Below are 6,543 nucleotides of genomic sequence, written 5' to 3'. Positions count from 1 at the left end.
CCAACTCAATACAATTGCACAACAGCCCTCTATTTCAATAATCTCCTTAAATGTCAATGGACTAAACTCTCCCATCAAAAGATACATAGTAGAGAGTTGGATCAGAAAACAAAAACTGGATTTCTGCTGCCTGCAAGAAACACACCTAAAAGTACAGGATAGGCACAGGCTAAGTATAAAAGTATGGAAATCAGGGGCCGGGCGGTGGCGCTGGAGGTAAGGTGCCTGCCTTACCTGCGCTAGCCTTGGATGGACCGGTTCGATCCCCCGGCGTCCCATATGGTCCCCCAAGCCAAGAGCGACTTCTGAGCGCATAGCCAGGAGTAACCCCTGAGCGTCACCGGGTGTGCCCCAAAAACCAAAAAAAAAAAAAAGAAGTATGGAAATCAATTATTCAAGCCAGTGGGGAAAAAAAACTGGATCAACCATGCTTATATCAAACCAATTTGCATTCAACCTCAAGAAAGTGATCAGAGAAAAAGAGGGTCACTACCTACTGATCAGGGGAACAATAGACCAAGAAGTACTAACTCCGCGGCAGCAGCTTAGTGCAACATGGGGGCCCCGGCGCTGGAGGCAGCGCACGTGTTCTGCTGCCCAAACCGGCCCGGCTGCCTCCTGGCCTTCGGCGCGTCCTGCTCCGTGGAGCTCTATGACCCTCGAAAAAGGGTCGTTGTTAACAACCTGAATGGTCATACTGCTCGAGTCAATTGCGTACAGTGGATTTGTAAACTGGATGGTTCTTCTAGTACTGAATTAATTTCTGGAGGATCTGATAATCAAGTAATTCACTGGAAACTAGAGAATAATCAGCTTTTAAAAGCCAACCATCTCCAAGGCCATGAAGGACCTGTTTATGCAGTACATGCTGTATACCAGAAGAAGGCATCAGATGTTGAGCTACATACAATAATAGTTTCTGCAGCTTCAGACTCTACTGTTAAAATTTGGTCTACAAAGGGTTCTGAAGTGACATGTCTGCAGACCTTGAACTTTGGAGAAGGAGTCGCTCTGGCTCTCTCTTTATCTTTTTTGCCTGATACTGATGGTGAGTATTCTGAGTACTATATTTTTTCTATCTTCCCATATAAAGGGAACCTCAGAGGATCTCTGTATGTTTTGGATTTTGGACCACATCTGGCAGTGTTGGGGCAGTGTTCCCATTGGTGCAGGAGCCCAGGACTTTTGCATGCTAATTGTGTACTCAGTTACCTCCTCAACCCTTTGGATTTGTGTATTTAATTATTTTTATGAAACAGACAGACACAGATAACTTACTTTTATTTTCAATATTTGTATCACCTGAGTGTTAAACACGAAGTTAAGGGAGGTATTAAGAATTTTGGTAGCTGTTGAGAATTTAGGTGATTTGATATGTATTCAAGATAGATAGCTCATTCACCAGATGCAGTGTTGATATATTGATCTGATTTGGGAACACTAAGTATTTCTCCAGAAGATTGGGCTCTGGGATAGTTTGAGAAAGTACTGAAGGTGCTTCTGTGAGCATCTGGAGATGACAACTTCCTTTTCACTCCTTATGTCAATTTGCACGAGACCACTTAAAATCTTCCAACAGAAAGAAATTCTCTTTTTTGCTGTAAGATTCATTAGTACCGGGGGCAGCGGTGGCGGCGGCTGCTTCAAGGAAACCGGAAGCCTGCGGTGACCACCCCAGCGACCCCGCCGGATCGAGCCCCAGGGAGACCCTGACGTGGTGGCCCAGGGCCTGCGCGGAGGCTGCCATGGATGTACTGGTAGAAGATGACATCTGCATTTTGAACCATGAAAAAGCCCACAGGAGAGAGACTCCAGTTTCAATATATTCAGGAGACGAGTCTGTGGCCTCCCATTTTGCTCTCATCACTGCATATGAAGACATCAAGAAACGACTCAAAGATTCAGAAAAGGAAAATTCTTTCTTAAAGAAACGAGTAAGATTTTTGGAAGAAAAGCTTATAGGAGCTTGATTAGATGAAGAAATAAATTCTGTGGGGCGAGAACAAGTAAATAAGGCCTACCATGCCTAGCGAGAAGTCTGTATTGATAGAGATAACTTGAAGAGCAAATTAGATAAAATGAATAAAGACAACTCTGAATCTTTGAAAGTATTGAATGAACAACTGCAGTCTAAAGAAGTAGAACTCCTCCAGCTAAGGACAGAAGTGGAAACTCAGCAGGTGATAAAGAATTTAAATCCATCTTCATCCAACTGGGAGGTGGAAAAGTTGAGCTGTGATTATCCTCAATAGAGAAAAACTAAAATCCTTCCCTCTAAATTCTGGTACAAGACAAGGCTGTCCTCTCTCGCCACTCCTATTCAACATAGTACTGGAAGTACTTGCTATAGCGATTAGGCAAGAAAAAGATATCAAGGGAATCCAGATAGAAAAGGAAGAAGTCAAACTATCACTGTTTGCAGATGACATGATACCCTACTTAGAAAACCCTAAAGACTCTACCAAAAAGCTTCTAGAAATAATAGATTCATATAGCAAAGTGGCAGGCTACAAAATTAACACACAAAAATCAATGGCCTTTTTATACACTAATAATGATAGGGAAGAAATGGACATTAAGAGAACAATCCCATTCACATTAGTTCCACACAAACTCAAAAATCTTGGAGTCAACCTGACTAAAGATGTGAAGGATCTATACAAAGAAAACTACAAAACTCTGCTCCAAGAAATAAAAGAGGACACGCGGAAATGGAAATACATACCATGCTCATGGATTGGCAGGATCAACATCATTAAAATGGCAATACTTCCAAAAGCATTGTACAGATTTAACGCGATTCCTCTGAAGATACCCATGACATTCTTCAAAGAAGTGGACCAAATACTTCTGAAATTCATCTGGAACAACAAACAACCTCGAATAGCTAAGGCACTCCTTGGGAAAAGGAATATGGGAGGCATTACTTTCCCCAATTTTAAGCTGTATTACAAAGCAATAGTTATAAAAACAGCATGGTATTGGAATAAAGACAGACCCTCAGATCAGTGGAATAGGCTTGAGTACTCAGAGAAGGTTCCTCAGACATATAACCACCTCGTTTTTTATAAAGGAGCAAGAAATCCTAAATGGAGCAGGGAAAGCCTATTCAACAAGTGGTGTTGGCACAACTGGTTAGCCACTTGCAAAAAAGCGAACTCAGACCCCCAGCTAACACCATGTACAAAGGTAAAATCCAAATGGATTAAAGACCTTGATATCAGAACTGAAACTATAAGGAATATATAACAACATGTAGGTGAAACACTCCAGGACATTGAGACTAAAGGCATCTTTAAGGAGGAGACAGCACTTTCCAAGCAAGTGGAAGCAGAGATAAACAGATGGGACTATATTAAGCTGAGAAGCTTCTGCATCTCAAAGGAAATAGTGCCCAGAATACAAAGGCCACCCACTGAGTGGGAGAAATTATTCACCCAATACTCATTAGATAAAGGGCTAATATCCAAAATTTACAAGGTACTGACAGAACTATACAAGAAAAAAACAACCCCATCAAAAAATGGGGAGAAGAAATGACAGACACTTTGAAAAAGAAGAAAGGCAAATGGCCAAAAGGCACATGAAAAGATGTTCAACATCACTAATCGTCAGGGAGATGCAAATCAAAACTACTATGAGGTACCACCTCACGCCACTGAGATTGGCACACATCACAAAAAAGGAAAACAAGCAGTGCTGGCAGGGATGTGGAGAGAAAGGAACTCTTTTTCACTGCTGGTGGGAATGCCGTCTAGTACAACCTTTATGGAAAGCGATATGGAGATTCCTTCACAAACTGGAAATTGAGCTTCCAAACGATCCAGCTATATCACTCCTAGGAATATACCCAAGGAACACAAAAATACAATACAAAAATCCCTTCCTTACCCCTATATTCATTGCAGCACTATTTACAATAGCCAGACTCTGGAAACAACCAAGATGCCCTTTAACAGATGAGTGGTTGAAGAAACTGTGGTACATATACACAATGGAATACTATGCAGCCATCAGGAGAGATGAAGTCATGAAATTTTCCTATACATGGATGTACATGGAATTTATTATGCTGAGTGAAGTAAGTCAGAGGGAGAGAGAAAGACACAGAATGGTTTCACTCATCTATGGGCTTTAAGAAAAATGAAGGACATTTTTAACAGTATCTCAGAGACAAGAGAGATGAGGGCTGGTAGGTGCAGCTCATGACATGAAGTTCATCACATAGAGTGATGAGTGCAGTTGCAGAGATGACTACACTGAAAACTATCATAACAATGTGAATGAATGAGGGAAGTAGAAAGCCTGTCTCGAGTACAGGTGTAGGGGGGTGGGGAGGAGGGAGATCTGGGAAATTGGTGGTGGGAATGTTGCACCAGTGAAGGGGGGTGTTCTTTACATGACTGTAATCATACAACTGTAATCATGTTTGTAATCACGGTGTTTAAATAAAGATAATAAAAAAAGTACTAACTCTGGTCAACATTTATGCATCAAATGCAGCCAGCAAAATATGTAAGGCATTTACTTATAAACCTGGAGAAACATATGGAAGGAAATGTGATAGTAGTAGTAGATCTCAAGACTCCTCTTTCACCACTGGACAAATCCACCAGACAGAAAACTAACAAAGAAATAAGAGCTCTAAATGAGAAATTAGAAGAACTAGGGCTAATAAACTTATTTATATAGGGCCCTTCACCCCCAGAAAGCAGAATACACATTCTTCTCAAGTGCACAAGGAACCTTCTCCAGAATAGATCATGCCTTCGGATACAAATCTAAGTTGCACAAAGTTACAAATATAAGATCATTAGAAGCGCCATTTCAGATCACTATGCAATAGATCAAGTTTGACTGTAAAAAGAAGCTATGGAGAAAATCCAACACCGGGAGATTAAACAATATGCTGCTCAACAACAGCTGGGTCAAAGAGGAACTCAAGGAATAAATAAGATTCCTTGAGAGAAATGATAATGAAGAGACAAATTGTCAAAATTTGTGGGAAACAGCAAAAGCAGTAATTAGGGGAAAACTCAACAATACAGGCCTATGTCAGAAAAGAGGAAAATAACAAATCAACAGTTTAAAGGGACACCTTAAGGAGTGGGAAAAAAGCAGCAAAGAAACCCAAACACAACCAGAAGACAAGAAATAATTAAAAAAAAAAACAGAATAGAAATAAACAAAATAGAAACTAAGAAAACAATACAAAAAAATAAATGAGACCAGGAGTTAGTTTTTTCGAAAGAATAAACAAGATAGACAAACACTGGCAAGACTCACCATAAAAAAAAGAGAGAAAACACCCAAATAATTAGGATTACAAATAAAAGAGGAGAGATTACAACAGAACTCCAAAACATCATGAGGACCCCAGAAGAAACCGACAGATTTTCGGAAAAATATCACCTTCTGAAGCTGAATAAGTGTTGTGTATGTAAACATTTCCATGGGATAATTATGTTACTGATCCTACCCTGATCAGTGATTGTGCCCTACCCTAGGGTGTGACCTGACATTCTGCTCACCCTTGGGTGGTACCTGATTCTGCTCCCACCCTAGGGTGGCACCTGACTGCTTTATTGACTTTATTCCCTTTATATATGTGAGTCTATATGTATTTTTGTCTTGTCTTTGTTTTCTTATTTTTCTTGACTTCACCTGTTTTGGTTCAGTTTGGTACAAAAACCAACAAGAAAAAGTCTTGCCTGGGATAAAAGCTCAGGTTAAAACCAGGACACAGGGGCCGGAGAGAAAGCATGGAGGTAAGGCGTTTGCCTTTCATGCAGGAGGTCATCGGTTCGAATCCCGGCGTCCCATATGGTCCCCCGTGCCTGCCAGGAGCAATTTCTGAGCCTGGAGCCAGGAATAACCCCTGAGCACTGCCGGGTGTGACCCAAAAACCACAAAAAAAAAAAAAAACCAGGACACAGAGATGATGGATCCCGACACTCTCACCCCCAAATGCACCAGCAATATAACATAGCACCATTTCTTTTTAGAAAGGCATACTATAAAAAGGGAGAAAATATACACATAGAAACAAGCTCTTATCTACTAGGTATAAGAACTCATACATTTTACAATACAGGGGCACCTCTCACCTTGAACATATGTCATGTGGTCCTAATTTAGACTCCATGTGATTAGACAGCGACTGTCCAACTTCGAACCCAGATCTCAGACATAGGTTTGACACAGTTCCATGCAACAGCTCCAGGAAACAAACTCCCTCTGGGACATTCTTAATACTGCTCTGACACCAACATGTGCCAGTTTTGATATGACATCCTGGAAATGAGGAAATTGCAACAACTTGGTTTAAGAGCAGGTTGTCTTACCTCACTACATAACAATAAGATGAAATCAGAAGACACGTCACTCTTTGATTTGTGCAAAAATCAAGATAGCTAAATACAGAAGACTGGCTGTGACAACCATGACTGGGCAGAATTTATCCTGGGACCAATAAAAAAGACCATAGTTTAGGCTTTGGCCTACGATCTGTACAACAACCAAGATCTCTAATCCCAGAGATTT

General features: G+C 40.8%; 1 pseudogene; it reads left to right on the top strand.

The window, feature by feature from the left end:
* The first annotated feature begins 1,745 nt into the window (after nt 1–1,745).
* On the top strand, nt 1,746–2,252 carry LOC126014358 (5-azacytidine-induced protein 2-like; annotated as a pseudogene).
* The last annotated feature ends 4,291 nt before the right edge of the window (nt 2,253–6,543 follow it).

The sequence above is a fragment of the Suncus etruscus genome, chromosome 7 (genome assembly GCF_024139225.1).
Source record: "Suncus etruscus isolate mSunEtr1 chromosome 7, mSunEtr1.pri.cur, whole genome shotgun sequence".
In the NCBI taxonomy this organism is placed as follows: Eukaryota; Metazoa; Chordata; class Mammalia; order Eulipotyphla; family Soricidae; genus Suncus; species Suncus etruscus.
The sequence above is the reverse complement of the archived record's forward strand: the minus strand, read 5'-3'. Positions and strand labels throughout refer to the sequence as shown.